General features: G+C 38.5%; 1 long non-coding RNA gene across 1 annotated transcript; it reads right to left on the bottom strand.

Annotated features, from left to right (window-relative positions):
• Window positions 1-1,141: 1,141 nt before the first annotated feature.
• LOC128782440 (uncharacterized) lies at window positions 1,142-2,351 on the bottom strand. The gene is made up of 3 exons (XR_008428786.1): window positions 1,850-2,351; window positions 1,560-1,609; window positions 1,142-1,227 (listed from the first exon to the last, which is right to left on the bottom strand). It is a non-coding gene; the product is annotated as an uncharacterized LOC128782440 (long non-coding RNA).
• Window positions 2,352-15,370: the final 13,019 nt, after the last annotated feature.

The following is a 15,370-nucleotide window of genomic DNA, read 5'->3' as shown; positions in this document are numbered from 1 at the left end:
ATCATGTCAGACTAACAATGGATGCAGATAGCACAAGAAGACTACATAACTAAGCATTGAAAATTAAGCAGAGTGCACTGAATTTCCCTGGTGAATATAGAATTTGGGGTCGTTATCTCACATTTTTGCTGAATATCAGTGGACTTATTTTGAGGCTAACTGATGCATCACTTTGGCTTTATTTCCATCTGCCAGGAAAACAGAGGATTTATGGCTCTTCCAAAGAGCCCATCAAGCAATGCTATGAATAGTATCAAGCAGTCTTTTTGCTAAATCCTGCTTGCCTTGGGGGTATGTGTAATTATCTCTTCTGATATATTGCATATTGAATAGTATTTATTTTTATTGTGCTGTGCAATAGTATGTTCCTGTTCCATTTATTGGCATCTTGCAGATAGATGGCAATTTAATATAAATTTGTTATTTATTCCAGAGGAAGGTTTCTCGGAGTGCTTGGATGTGGGTAAATAAACTTCATTTACAGCTTCCATACTGTTGGGCTCTTTCCTCCTTTCAGACCTGGCGTGCAGCAGGAACACCTACACCATGTCTGTGCCTACTCCTATAAATTCCCAGGCCCCAAATTCAGAATCTGCTGAATTCCATGGCAGGGAGGGATGCAGTTTACATAAAATAAGAGAATTTTTTAGGCCTGCATGGAAGGGAGGTGTTAATCAGTTAAGTACGTCTGATGTCAATGTAAAGAAAGGAAATAAAACCTGGCAGAGATATATTTTTTAAAGGGATTTTGTATATTCCTACATACATACATACATACATACATACATACGTATGTATATTATATATATATATATATACATATATACACATATATATAATGTTTGTGAGTACATGTATATTTTTATCCTACTTTTAAAGCTTTGATAACTTTGCAGGTAAGAGATTTTGAAGATATTTCCAACCAGCATTTCTGTGAGTAAATTCTCCTCTATCATTAAGAAGGGTGGGCAGAGAATTCAGCTTGGTAATATTAAAAGATAAACCATTATGACATAAGTTTCACTTCCATGTAATATGAAGGGCATTTTAAATTAAAAAAAAAATCCAAGAATAAAAGTAATTTGTCATTTTCTGACTATTAATTTGAGAGTGGACCTTTAAAATAGTGATCTTAACTCACAAAATTCTTATTTCAGATGTCTTCATAATCCAATGGTAGAAGTCAGGTCTCTTCTGTCTGTCTTTTTTTTCAGACAATATTTTCACCTATTTCACAGGAAGGAGATGGAGAAAAGCAAAATAAATTTTGCAGAACTTTAGGGTGAAAAAATTTAAGATCCAGATACTGAGCAAAACTATTTGCTTTTTTTCTACAAATACAACTAGAAATAGAGCCATTCTCAAAAAATGACTGCTACAATGGACTGGTGATGTTCACTAGGGGAAAGCCACAAAACTAAGTGAGCTTAAGATTGAAAGAGTAATGCCTGTGCACTCAGGGGGATCTGCAAGTGAATAACTGTGCCAGGGCAATATCCTCAGAAAAAATGGTGGAGAGAGAATTTCTGCAACCAGCCTCTGTGTGCATCAGTACTCACCTGGGTGATTCACTCTTTAAGGGCTGGGCTGTTACACAGATTTCCTGCCCCTGGAAGAGAGAGGAGATGTGTCACATCGCTCTCACACTCCTCTGAGGGTGTGAAGGGAAAAGGTGAGGTCTTGGCTCTGTCCCCTCTCCCTGCTGCCTCATGCAGGGCGCTGCCCGGGCTGTAAATCGCTACAGCACAGAGAGAAAAGAGAGTGATACCTAGAGAGGTACCTCAAGAGCTGACCTTGTGTTTGCACCTTGGTTTGAGACCACACCTAATGCTGACGGTAAGCTCCTCACCTGGGGGTTTCTCGCTGTTACCACAAGCAGAGCTTGTCTTGTCAAGATATCCTTGTGCCAGGGAGCAGGCAGTGTGACAGCCTCCCTCCAGCCTGGTGAAAGCGGGAGCATCAAGACTCTGTAATGTCCCAAAGCTTCATGTTTAGATTCACACAGCTTAGCAGCTCTTTTGCTTTTCGCTGAACTGAAAGTCTTCTGTGCCCTCTGGCCAGAAATCGTTTATCTGGACTTCACACAGTTTTTCATCTTTTGCAAGATTTTTCTATTCAATTCCATGGTGAGTTTGTGACTGTGAGACTTCATGAAATAAAATCAGACCCAGTCCGACATTAGCATCCTTGTACTTTGAAAATTTGAAAGGCATGTGAAAAGTTAAATTAGGCCTCACACAACACGTGATGTATTCCTCATGGAATTCTTCAACTTCTGCTTAGCACAGGAATGTTGTGGTAATGTTCCTTATTAAGGTGTTAAAAACTGTATGAGGCTGGACGAGTTACAGGAGTTGTGCTGTGTGGAAAGCTGCAAGCCTTGTCGGCCTGTGTATCCTGCAGGGCAGCTCCTGATTGCCATACCTGCATGGGCCAAGAAGACCTTCATTATTTTTTTGCAAAAATAATTTCTAATTAAGTAAGAGAGTCACCTTTTTACGCAGAAGAGTTGATTCTGAACTGGAAAACCAGTGAATAGTCTCAGCTGTAGGTTACGACACAGAGTTATGTGTATCATAATATCAGGGCCTGCTGTGAAGTGTTTGCTCAGTGGAGCAACGGAGCTTAAACACATGATTTGGGGTTTTGGTTTCAGGAAAAGAGGGGGAGAGGAAGCTGCAAAATGCATGCAACTTAATGCTAGCCTGGAATGAGATTCTAAGAAAATTACATTTTTCATTTTTGAAGTAAAATGAAGTGCATAGTGCATAGTGCAATGCTTCAACCTACATCTTCACTCTGTGACTTCTGTAATTGCCAGTGTGGTGTAAAAGCAGTGATGGGTTTTGTGATGTTTCTACTTAGCTGTGATGCTGAAAATACAGCTTCAGTCTTGCTTTGCTGTTTTCACACTCCCAATTCAGAGAAGTTAAAGGTCTTTTAAAATCAGTTATGGACTGAATTGAATCTGAGGCCCTGGAACAGTTTGCTCAGGGAAGCTGTGGCTGCCCCATCCCTGGAAGTGTCCAAAACCAGGTAGAATAGGGCTTGGAACCTGGGGTACTGGAAGGGGTTGGAGCTGGAAGAGATTTAAGGTCCTGTTTAAATAATTCTGTGAGTTTATTAGTTATCACACATTCAAAATTTCAAAGGCTGGGTTACATTTTAAGTTTCCACTTACAGATGGTCATTTTGGAAAGTCAAGCTGATGACCAGCTAGTCTATTAAAAACAGATTTGAAGCATTTGTTTCTCAATTTATGCTTCAAAGTCCTGGTCATAGTCTAGTCTTTATCAATATTCCATATTGGAACAAAAGCTGGGTGTTTTTGATGTATAAAATAATTTGTTGAAGTTGAGGCTTTCTTAGTTTCAGCAGAAAACACTCCCTCCCTTCCCAGCCCAGGGAATTATAGGAATCCCCCCGACAGTCATTTGCAGACATAATGAATTTTATAACTCAGTGTATAGAGGATTTGCTGCTAGACTGTTAGAACATTATAGTTTACTACGATGCTTTGGAGTAGTTTATGATTTTGGGAATATTTCATTAACATTTCCACTTTGGTGAAGATTGTTACATTTTTAGAATAAAGAAATAAAGTTGCCTCAATGAATCAGCTTTCTATCCCATCCTCCACATCTAGGTTGGATATTGAGTAAGGGTTCTACTCCCAGAGGATAGTTGAGCACTTCCCCAGGGAAGTGGTCGCAGCAGCCAACTGAAGTGCTTTAACAACATCCTCAGGCAAATAGTTTGACTTTAGGGCTGTCCTGTGCAGGGCCACCAGTGCCCATTCCAGCTCAGGATATTCTGATTCTGTGATTCTGAGATCTGGGTCACGACTCAACCAACTTTCAGGCTCCAGAAACTGACTTGAAACACAAAGAACTCATAAGAGGTTTTGCAGTTTTCTTGGTGAGTACTTCACCCAGCAGCTGGCAGCTAGCATCATCCAGAGCTGTTTGCATCATCCAAGTGCAATTTTGTCCTGCAATCCTGAGTGCAGCTGCCTCTTGTTCACATTTTATTCACTTTGAAGTCCTCCAAGCAGGGAACATTGCTCTACATTTCACGCTCTGTGCTCGTTTATGTCCTGTCCCCACCACTTCTCCTATGTGTCATTGCTTCCTGCTTGTTCTAAACACTGAAAATTAATGCAGTAAGTGATGTGCACTCAGAACCAACGTATTATATAAATGGACAGTCAAAATGTGATTATTCCTGTTTAAGAGCTGGGGAAATTGGGATGGAAAAAATTCAGGAGCTAATCTAAAGCTGCAGAGGTAGTGGGAGAAAAAAGAAATGTCAGAATCACAGTTTAAAGCTGTGCAGGCCTTCTTCAAGATTGTAAGAGTCATATTTAATTGATGAGCTGATACAGGATGAAGCAGAGTTTGCCATCAATTACGGAGCAACATTATTGTGTCTAACTTTGCTAGGACCCTGAATGAACCAAAGGTCTCTCAGGCTGAAAGGGCCCCAGTCAATTCTGCTAGCTTTGTAATTCTTAAACAGAGAATTCTTCTAAACTGTATTTATGCTAAATTTCATGGCACCTGATGACCTCAATTAAAACATCTCAGAGGAAATCAGAAGTGCCAGCAAGGTCCTGCAAGATAAATGCCTATGGCTTTCTCCTGCTAACTGCTGATAGGAACTTGATGATTTTAAAGAAGATTTTATAGTGATGTTACTGCTGTTTTTTATCAAAGGTGTCAGAATGACAGTAGTGATAATGTCTCCCTGAATGAGCAGCTTGCTTTCTCTGGTCGCTCTCCTAGAGCACATAATAGACATCATTAGCATCCAGATAAATCTCCCTTTATGGTGCATTCGGGCACAGAGAAGAGTAAAGTTGTGTTTTCTTGAAGCTCCCAAGATAATTTCTGTTACGATCTTGGACAAAGGCACAAGATTTTGTAACTTTACTGGCCTTTATTAGACAAGCCAGTAATTCCAAGAATGAAATAATTTCTTAAGAATAGATGTAGCTTGACAAAGAGGTATAAAACCTGCCTGCCATTGGCTTTAAAGTATATGCATACATATATATATGTACACCATAACTTGTAGGATACGGAGAACTGTTCAGGTCAAAATCAAGTGCAAGAAAAAGCATCAAACCCACACATAATTCCTATGTTATTGAATAAAGGTACATAGAAGAGCTAGCAAATAAAAATGTTCTTTGCACTTTATGTTATTCAGTAAAATCTTCTTGAAAATATGAAGAAATTTGTCTTCTTTTCTTTTGGTGACTTGGCAATTCAAGCTTAAACTTTTTTAAAGTTATAAAAATTTAAGGCAAGGAGTCTAGAAATTTCTTTTAAAAAAACCCAAAACCTGATCAGTTAAAATGATGGTAGAAGAAGTTATTTAATTTGCTTAGAAGTAAAGTCAAGACTTATTGAAGACTCCATAAATGTTTTCATTATTTTAATTGTAAAGAATGATATTTGAAATTGTCTTGATTTTGCTTGTGATAAGCAAAAGCCTAGTAAGAAAACCACTGTTGCAGGAACCTTTTCAGCAAGGATGGAATTAAAAAAATGTGATTCTGGGGAGAAAGTATTTTTAATTACATGTCTGTTCTGATGCTTAAGACTTGAAATTTATTCATCTAATTAGGATGAATTTAGGCATATTTTTAATTCCATTGACCCACAACATAAACATTTTTTGGTTGAACACAGAGTTTGTTTGAAAAATCTTAAATCCCCACAATCACAAGTATGCAGAAACCAGTCTTAAACTGTTCATTTAATGTTAATCAGAGCCACTGTAATGTGGAGCCAACCAGCTCTAAGGGACATGACCTTATCACAGTGGACAGATGGCAAAAAAATTTCAAGCCGTGTTAAACCTTTTTCTTCAACACTTTTTTGTTCTTAACATATTTATTGCTGACACCATATATCAATGTTATAGCTTCTATTCAGGTGAATACGATCAGTTGGCAGTAATGGGTTCAGCTCTGGGAACCTTCCAGCCATTGCTTTTTGAGCTGTTTCTGTAAATTCAGTGTCTGGAATAAAACAAGGGGAAAAAGACAAGCTAGGGAGGGAGAGAGGCTGCTGGAAACCCTTCAGCTCAGCTTAATTCTCTTGCAGAGAAGAGAATAAATTAATGCAGACACCATGTTTCCCTGGCTTGGATGTCATATTTTCTTGTGATTGGGAAGATTGGTGGTAATGAAAGATGTGTGGAAGAGAGAGGGGAAAAAGCAGAAAACAGGAAAAAATATCCTTGAAATTGTTGAACTGGACTCTAGCAGTACCTGTTAAATGTCTTCTGCATTTGTAGCAGAGCAATGTTTCCCTGCATTAGCACTGAGCCTCTGTTGCTCCTTTGATGTCTGTCAGTCCAGTTAAAGAGCTGTGGTTTGAAGGCACAGTGGGAAACATGCCTTAATAAATGCAGTTGCAACTGGATCGTGTGACTTTATGGATGCTCTGTGTAACTGTGCAAGCTACAGATGTATTTCATATGTGTCAAAATTTCCCTCCCATTTCTTTTTTCCACATTTTTCCTCTGTTCTTGAAGACAGAATATGTTGACACCTCTGTCATTGTATTTCTGGGATGAAGAATTGTCACTTCCTAACTCCAATTCAGCAAGTTCAGGAAGGGATTTTCAGGTGCAATAGCTTTTCTGTTTCATAAGCAGATATCCTCATGATATATCAAAAGATTTTAAAAGGGACTGCATTTTCTCTGTGCCAAAAACAAGGTCAGCTGCAACTACTCTTACTTCCTACTTGGTAAATATATTGGCTGATATTTATCTAGTACAAATTTGGCATATGTTCTGCATGAGAATTGTGAATATCAGTAGGAAAAAATAAGAGCATCCCACTCAGAGAATCATAACTCAGAGGTCCTAAGAGCAGATTTATTGGGAGAAGATGGAAGGAGGTGTGAGAATTGCCTGTCTCGGCAGAGAGGAGCACTCATCCCTGAGAAGCATCATCCCTGCAAAGTTGTGTAGTTGCAGATGTATCAGACTTCAAGTGCACAGCATGTGTTCTGATCTGAGAGGCTCACAGTAATTAAGTTGTTCATTCAATTAAACTTAATGCGCCAATAACTTTTTAAAATACAAAGGGCCCATACCTTCAAGGAGAAAAAAAAACCACTCAGACTCCCTTTACAGGCCAATAAACCTACAATAAATGCTCCTGACTGGAGGCCCAGATCTTTATTTATGGCCACAAAGCAGCATTTACATTAGTTTTATCACGGTCATGCTGATTTCTGTTGGTTGAGGACTAGATCATGTAAACTGTAGGTAGTATTTCTGTGCCACTTGGAGAAGGAGGCAGAGAGCAGTTGCTCTTGGTCATGTTTTGGGAGTCAGGGACCTACTTTTAATCTTAGTTGTAAGTATTATTTAGTTCCTTAAGGCCTTTCAAAACGAGAAAAGAAAAGGCCTTAAGGCCTTTCAAAACAAGAAAAAGTTAAACAAAAAAAAAGTCAAAATTGATCCAATATACTCCATATTGAAAGAACTTTTATCCAGCTCTCTCACTAAGGCCTCCTGAAGAATTCATCAGGCTGATTCTGTAAAACAGGTGAAGGTTTTCTCACTTAACTTTAGTCCTCTAAAAATCAAGAGAATTGACAGCATGGCTGACTACAGAGAAAATCAAAGCAGCTGTTTCAAACTAAGTTAATAATTAAGTAGATGCATCTACTGAATGCAGTAGTTGCACAGAGAGACAGAGACTCACCTAAAGAACTTATATCAATTTAAGATATTTATATTTAACAGAGTTTAACCACACTCAAAGTGAAATATAAAGTATTTTCATCCTTCTGGAAAGCAATTCTACCTCCTCTCTTCCCTGCCCCAACTTCTGGGTTTGTAGAACCATAGAATGGTTTAGGTTGGAAGGGACCTTAAAGAGCATCTACATCCAACCCCACTGCAAGGTTGTGAGGGGTTGTGAGCTTTGTCAGCTCTTCACAAAGTGACCCAACAACTGATAACAGCTCTGGTGATGTAGCAGTACCAACAGAGATATTTTCGTTATCTCTTGTTTATTGCTCTTTCATGCTCTACCCTGTCTGATTTTTTTTCCTCTTTGTGTCTTTTGTGTAAGGTTTAGAAGGAAAATTGTAAGGAACTGGGCCTGTCTTTATGCTGTGCTAGCAAAGCCTTCCAGAAAATGTGATCCTACTTTTTAATAGACTCAAATTCTGCTGTATTTATTACTGCTCCTGTTGGTTTTCTTCAGATTAATAGTCCTTAGGTATGAAAAGTAGGGATCACTCTTCATCCCCAATAAAACAGAGGAATTGAATGGAAATAACATTCAGACAGACAGCAGGCCAAACCCAGAGCCTTTGCAGAGAGTTTTCCTTTTAGAAGAGAAATCAGTGACCTGGGACGTGGAGGACATCAGCAAGATTGAGGGGAGGAGGGAGCTGCTCCTCACAACGGGCTTTTGGGACGTGGTGTGACAGTGATCACCCAGAAAACACAGATGAATGCAAAGTGGCAGGGCAGGCTGGGGAGCCATGGTGCTGCTGAACCAAAACTGAAGGAAAAGGTGCTGTTGAGCGAACTGGAAAGATTGAAATGTGTGCTCGTACAAAGCAACACTGTGTTCCTTTTGGCAGCAAAAACCCAGGGCTCATCAGAAACAATGTATTCCCATGTAGTGGAAGGCAGGACAGTAATGGCATGATTGCGGAGCAGGATATGTAAAAATGTGTAAAAACTCTCTCATTGTACCTAAATCAGTAGGAGACAGATATTCCCCTGGATCCACAGGAGGAGAAGAGACTGATAGAGTCATCCTGGCTTACACAGAGTAGAGCGCATGGCAAATGGGAATTTCACTGAAAAGCTTCTTATCTTCCATTTTAAAGAGATTTTGACAGCTAAGTGCAAACTGTTTTGTAAAGTGTCAACTGTCCAAATAGTTTTCCTAAAAGAATGAAACTAATAAAGGACTTTAGAAATTAAAGAACAAAAAATATACATTCTCTTTTAAATGAAGAAATAATTTCAATACATAGGTTCTTTTTCAGGAATCCATGGGTAAAATTTTTTTGTGGATGAAAACATTTCCTACCCTCTTTTTAATTGACATAACCATCCATAATAATTTAAAGGTCCTGAAAAAAATCACAGTAAGCTTCTCTACCTGCAGATCATCCATAGCCTCTATAACTTGTCTTAAATTATTGTTAAGGTTAGAGAACAATTATTACGCACTTGACGTTGATTTCACAGATGTAAATAAAAATACAAATTAAAAAAATATAATTTTTTCCTGGTGGAAACTCTTTCTTAAGAAGTACAAAGCAACTTTAGATTAGGTAACCAAAAAAGAAAAAAAAATTGTTTATAACCATTAGTGTTGGAAAAAAGCAAAATATTCAAGGACCAGGGAGAATTTAGAGCCCCTTCCAGTGCCTAAAGGAATTCTTCTCTGTGAGGGTGGTGAGGCCCTGGCACTGGTTGCCCAGAGAAGTTGTGGCTGCCCCATCCCTGGAAGTGTCCAAGTCCAGGTGGGATGGGTGTTTGGATAAGCCTGGGATAGTTGAAGGTGTCCCTGCCCATGGATGGGCTGGAGGTGGATGATCTTTACAGTACCTTGCAACCCAAACAACCCAAAACTTTCTATAATTTTATTTTTAAGTGGCATAAGCAAATATGCACAATTTACTCATTCAGCCTGCCCACACTAGGAGTTCCTTACTGAATCCACTGACCCTCTAATACAGAACAGCACTAATTACCAAGTAGTGATTGTCTATGATTTTATGACTGTGATTAATGAGCCTGATTTTCACTGTATGATTATTGATTGGAACTGCATCCAGTAATTTTGCATGGATTTACTACCCCAACTGCTCAAACTTTGCCTAAGATACATGCGAAATATGGAAAAATTGTGGCACATTTTAGTCAATATATCAGAGTTCAGCTCACATGCAAGAAATTTCAGGCCTGATGTTGAGCACAGCAGAGCATTTGCCATGGTGAGGCCTGCAAGAACTGGTGGCTGCTGAACACTTCCAAAAGGAAAGAAAGATCCTTCAAATCCTTCAATCCTGCTATGTAGTAACAGAAGATTTACAGGATATATTTTCCATCTTTTGCAAAACAAGGTTTTGCAATAGAAATGAAATTGGATTGGACCAGCAGCTGGCTCCATCAGGCATACAAGCTGAATTAAAAAAAAAAAAAGAAAAAAGAAAAAATTGTTCTTTGTAAGCTAAGCCAGATGGTTAGCAATCCAGACTTGTGTCAGAATAGAAATATATAGAGCTGATTTGTCCATGCATTTTTTGATTTATTAACCAAAATTGCCAGTGGAATAAAGACAAGCGAGAAATGGTGATGCAAAACCACAAATTATATAAATATGCAAAAAAAGAGCATATCAGAGCAGATAGTTCACTTGTACTGGCACCACATACAGCCCAGAGGAAGAAATGCTGTAAATTGTCAAGAAAAAATTGTTAAAAAATGAATATACAGCTGACTTTTTTAAAAAAATGTCATATCAATGCATCAAAAAGACAAAAAAGCTATGCTAGTGAGATTTTTACAGGAAGAGAAAAGCAGGAAAAGAAGTGGCAAAGAGATAGAAGGTGCTGCAGATGTAAACAGTGAACTGGGTAGAAAGAGACAAGAGAAGGGCATCACAGTATTGAAAGGAATTAAAAAATGTAGGTGTAGAGGAAAGAAACATTAGGAAAGCATTGTGTTCTGTGTGTCATTAAAGGTTTGATCAGCACTCAGGAAACAGCTGCTTTGATGCAGCCCACACCACTGCTTGTATAATGGGTAAAAGATGTCGGGGGGGGGGGAAGTTTAATCAGTAAGAGCTCCATAAGAAGTACTGGATTTGAGTAGATGGTAAATGGAAAGAGGAGGTGTCTGAGCTGTTATAAAGGAGGATGTTTGCAGAGAGAATCAGCACCTGCATTTTGCTAGTCAACAGGGACTGGTTCAAAGCCCAAGGGAGGCATATCAGACTGGACAATGACAGAAACCATTCCCCAGCAAGAGAAAAACACTGAAGAGTAGAAAAGATGAGTTATGCACATTGTAGAGTCTCTGTGAAGGACATGATACAATAAAGAGCAGGAACAACTGAGGACAGGAGACCAGAAGATGACAATAATGTTGAACTCATCAATGCAAAAAACGTGTCCATGTAACACTCCCCTTTCAGAATGATCCAGAAACAGTAAGAAAGGCAGAGGAAAATGGCTCTTTTTTATGACAGTCATTATTTCTCACATGGGGAATCCTATGGAGAAAAAGAATGGTGTGAGTGGTTTTCCAACAGCTGTGAAAAGTTTTGGAAAAGAAATAATAATAAAAAAAAAAAACACAAAAACAAAAAAAACAAACAAACAAAACAAACAAACAAACAAAAAAAACACCAAAAGCAACCAAACAAACAAAAAACCTAAAAGAAGAAATTACCGTAGCCAAATGCTCCTTAGCTCTCTCCAGTTGATTTGCAGCAATTTGATCTGGACTCTAGTGAAGAACACAGCAGCATTATTATACTTCTGACACCTTCTCCTTTTAAATGTGGAAGCAAGGAACACATCCTGGTAGGTAAAAGCAATATTTTTCCATGTCTGTAAGCTAAAGCTCCACATCCATCTTGGTAAAACTATCCCCTGCATTTAATATTGCACTAACTCGAACTCCCCACCAAGAATAATCATATTTAACTTTAAGTGTTTGTAATTATAACAGTAAAAATCAAATACAAAATATGTATTTGCAAATAAAATAGGTCAAAAACTCCACTCAGCATAAGGAAAAATTTTTGACTCATTAAATAACGCAGATTGGTGGAAGCCACAGGTACTACAGGAGTAAACTCTCTCATCCAGTGGTCTTTTCCCACTTAAACAAAATAATTTTTTAGCATACCGTTGTTTATATCACTTGTTTACATCAAAGTGGGTGTTTACATTTTTTCACATATTTTTAACTTGTTCATTTTTCTCTTTTACTTCAATATTTCTACTTTCTCCTGTTAGCCCTTCTTCCATCTTCAAGTTAAATTGCACACTTATGCCATAATTTGTTATGGTAGAAAAAGAAAAACTTGCAATAGACCAGAAATGCTTATTATCAAACAGGTTCAACCACAATTAGAAGTTGATTTGTGAATAAAGAATGTAATGAAAGTACCTAGTAATTTTTATGTTATTCATCTCCTTGGCCACTTTTCTGGCAAAACCTCTGAGCCCTTCCACTGTTTCCAGTGATTCCCAGTTTTCCATTTCCCTCAGTACTCCTAAGCTTATTCATAAACAGTACCATATATAACTCTGCCTAATTTCTCCTCCCAATACCTAAACTCACCCCCTCTTCTCTGTGCATGGATTTTTTGGCTTATGCCTGGGAAAGATTTTCAATCAGCAAATATGCAGATTTTGATCTGCTATTAACACCCAAATTTAAATGGATGAAGGCTGAGGGGTTTCTACCTTTTCTCAAGTAGTAGCATCCAATATTTTCTTCACCCAGATGTGTAGGAACTTGATGTCTTTCAGAATGCTGTCTTTCTCTCAAATTTCATTGAATCTGACAAGAATATTAAGGGATATTAGAGGAAGTTAAATTTACTGACAGTTGGACAGGCAAAATGAGATCTTAACTGCAGGAAACCTTCCCCTTTAGGAAACCAGGCTAAAATCTGTCACTTCAGAAATCCAGGGTCTGGTTCTTCTGGACAGCTGAAGAATTTTTCCAGAGTTGAAATACATGGGCATGATGGTGCAGTGCTGGCAGGAGTGGCTGACACACAAAATGATTGCATTTCCCTTTGCAGAGGCCTCAAAAACCTGGAAAAATGCACCCATGGGAATCTTGTGATGTTCAGCAAAGGGAAGTGCAAAGTCCTGAGCCTGGAAATTACTTTTCTTTGTAAAAAGATTCAGGGTTCTAGTGAACAGCAAGCTGAATAAGAACCATCAATTTCCTCTCTGTGGAGTTGCCATAGAAAACCTGAGGAATAAAAAGTCCTCCTCATTGAAAGTATTAGTTAAAGAGAGCTAGGAAATATGTTTTATGTTCACAGATTTATGACTGTGTATTTCTAAAGACTTCTGATACTAGAGAGAAAAATAATAAGGAAATAATTTCAGCTTTCAATGGAATTTTCCTTTCCATGAAACATTCTTACTCTCTTTTGGACATTTTTCTCACACTGTCTTGCACACATAGGAAAATCTCAATATAATGAATATTTGCTGAGACACTTCATTAACCTCCTTGAAGCCATCTTAAAACCCCTACTGATGTAGAGAACTAAGATTTCAGCAGCTGTATGCTAAGCTGACTGCTGAAATTGTCTTGAACAGTTCCAAGTAACCCCTCCAAGTGGTATCTTTTTGCTCAGTAGGTGTCATTTAAAATTCTAGTGTAGACCACCCTCTCTTTTTCTGCACTTTAAGCAAAGCTAATTATGATAATCAAAATAATAAGAAACATAGTAATAGATTTTCTGCAGCTCTGCATTCTATAATTTCAAGTCTACTATTTGAAGGCACTGTTAATTTTTAAGAAGGTTACAGTCAGAAACTGCAAAAATTGTTATGAGTGAGCCCCTCTAATTGCTTTCCATAATCTTCTGTCCTTCCCCAGGACATTTCACTTTTGAATTACTGGGTTCTTTCCTCTTCCTCAGTGCTCGGCAGTGGCGTTTTTGCCACACAGTTTTCTTTCTGGCACTTGCTTCCTCCTCTGTGAGCTTCTAGTGGTTTCTGCAATTGTCAGAGGCACAATGTAAGAGGCTTTTTCAGGGAATCACAAAATGGTTTGGATTGGAAGGGACCTTAAAGATAACCTACTTCCAATCCCTCCCATGGGGGCCACACCTACTGAACAGTCAGGTTAAAGCAATGCCTTCAAGGTCAAAAGTGTTAGAAGAATTGTTGGATCGTAGCACAAGGGGAAAAAATCTCCTGTTTATCCTGATGTGTTTTGTTTAATTAGAGGTTCTTGGGAAACCCCACCATGTGTAATTCCATATTTGGGGGCTAGAAAAGAAAAGGCTCCTTGGTCTTACACAAACACATTGACTCTTGATCTCCATATGATCTCCATATGGAACACACCAGAGGAAGGGTTGGCAGCGATGTCTGGATGCTCCACAGAGCAGCCAGACTGACAATTATAGTCTGAGAGCAAGACAACCCCAATTTTTACATTTTCATGTATTCAAATGAGGTTACAGGGAGGCTGTAAATACCTGCATGACCAGAAAGTGGAATAGGGAAACTTGGAAATCCTGTGAGAGATTGTTAAACCCTGTGCCTCCAAAAGCTGGGAAGGCAGAAGAGCTTGCTGTTTGCAGGCCAGGCATTTGTGCAATATCTATAGGCAGAAGAGCTTTTTGTACCCTCTTTCATTAGAAAGGGCAGGTATACTACCCTCTTTTCAAAAATTATTTTCTCTTCCTTACTTTTTGTGAGGCTGAGTGGTCATAAATCCTTGCTGTAAAGGGAGAGGAGTAGAGGGATCACAAGCAATGTGCACAATTTAAGCTTTCTCTGTTTCTCTGTGGAGTTTGAGGGAGATGCAATGAAAGAATGCAGCATTCCCTGCTCTAATAAATATTTAGGATCTTGTTCCCATTACTGAAGAGCTTTGATACAGATTCTTGCCTTGCTGAGTGAAGTTGTGGCTCCTCTGCCACTTCAGTGAGCAAAACCATGTGGCTGAACTCCTGAGAAAGTGGCAGAGAGGGAGAAACATTCCCTGAGGGTAAATGAGTGACATTACGAGTCCAGAAATCATAAATTTTAGTGCCTGCCATTTTATGGCAATTGATGATTGGTTTTTGTTGGGTTTTTTTTGTGTTTTTTTTTTTTTTTTTGTTTGTTTGTTTGTTTGTTTTGTGTTTTTTTTTTTTTTGGTTTTTTTTTTTTTTTTTTTTTTTTGTTTCCATCTCAACCCTCATTATAAGAAAATTCTCCTTGCTATCCCCTTTATGAGGTAAGTACCACCTGTCAGCTTCATGGAGAGTCATTCCAATGAGACCTGGGATGAGAACACACCTGGCTGCACACAGAGTTGCTGCTCAACAATTTCACCACTTGGGCTTTTGGCTGGCTTGGTGCAAATTGGATGCTTCAGTAGACCACGTGGCAGAGGGACTCTCCTATCATTAGTTTCTTGTGCATATGCTTAGATGAAAAAGGTCTGAAATATGAAGTTCTTCTTCCACAAATAATGTTTTGGATGTTGGGGGTGTGAGGGGGTTTTTGGCTTTATTTTGTTTTGTTTTGTTGTTTGTGGTTTTGTTTTTTGCTTGTTTTGTTGTTTATTGTTTTGTTTTGTTGAGGTTTGTTTGGTTTGATTGGTTTTTGTGAGT

This window comes from Vidua chalybeata, chromosome Z (genome assembly GCF_026979565.1).
Source record: "Vidua chalybeata isolate OUT-0048 chromosome Z, bVidCha1 merged haplotype, whole genome shotgun sequence".
Taxonomy (NCBI): domain Eukaryota; kingdom Metazoa; phylum Chordata; class Aves; order Passeriformes; family Viduidae; genus Vidua; species Vidua chalybeata.
This window is presented reverse-complemented; position numbering and strand designations above follow the sequence as displayed.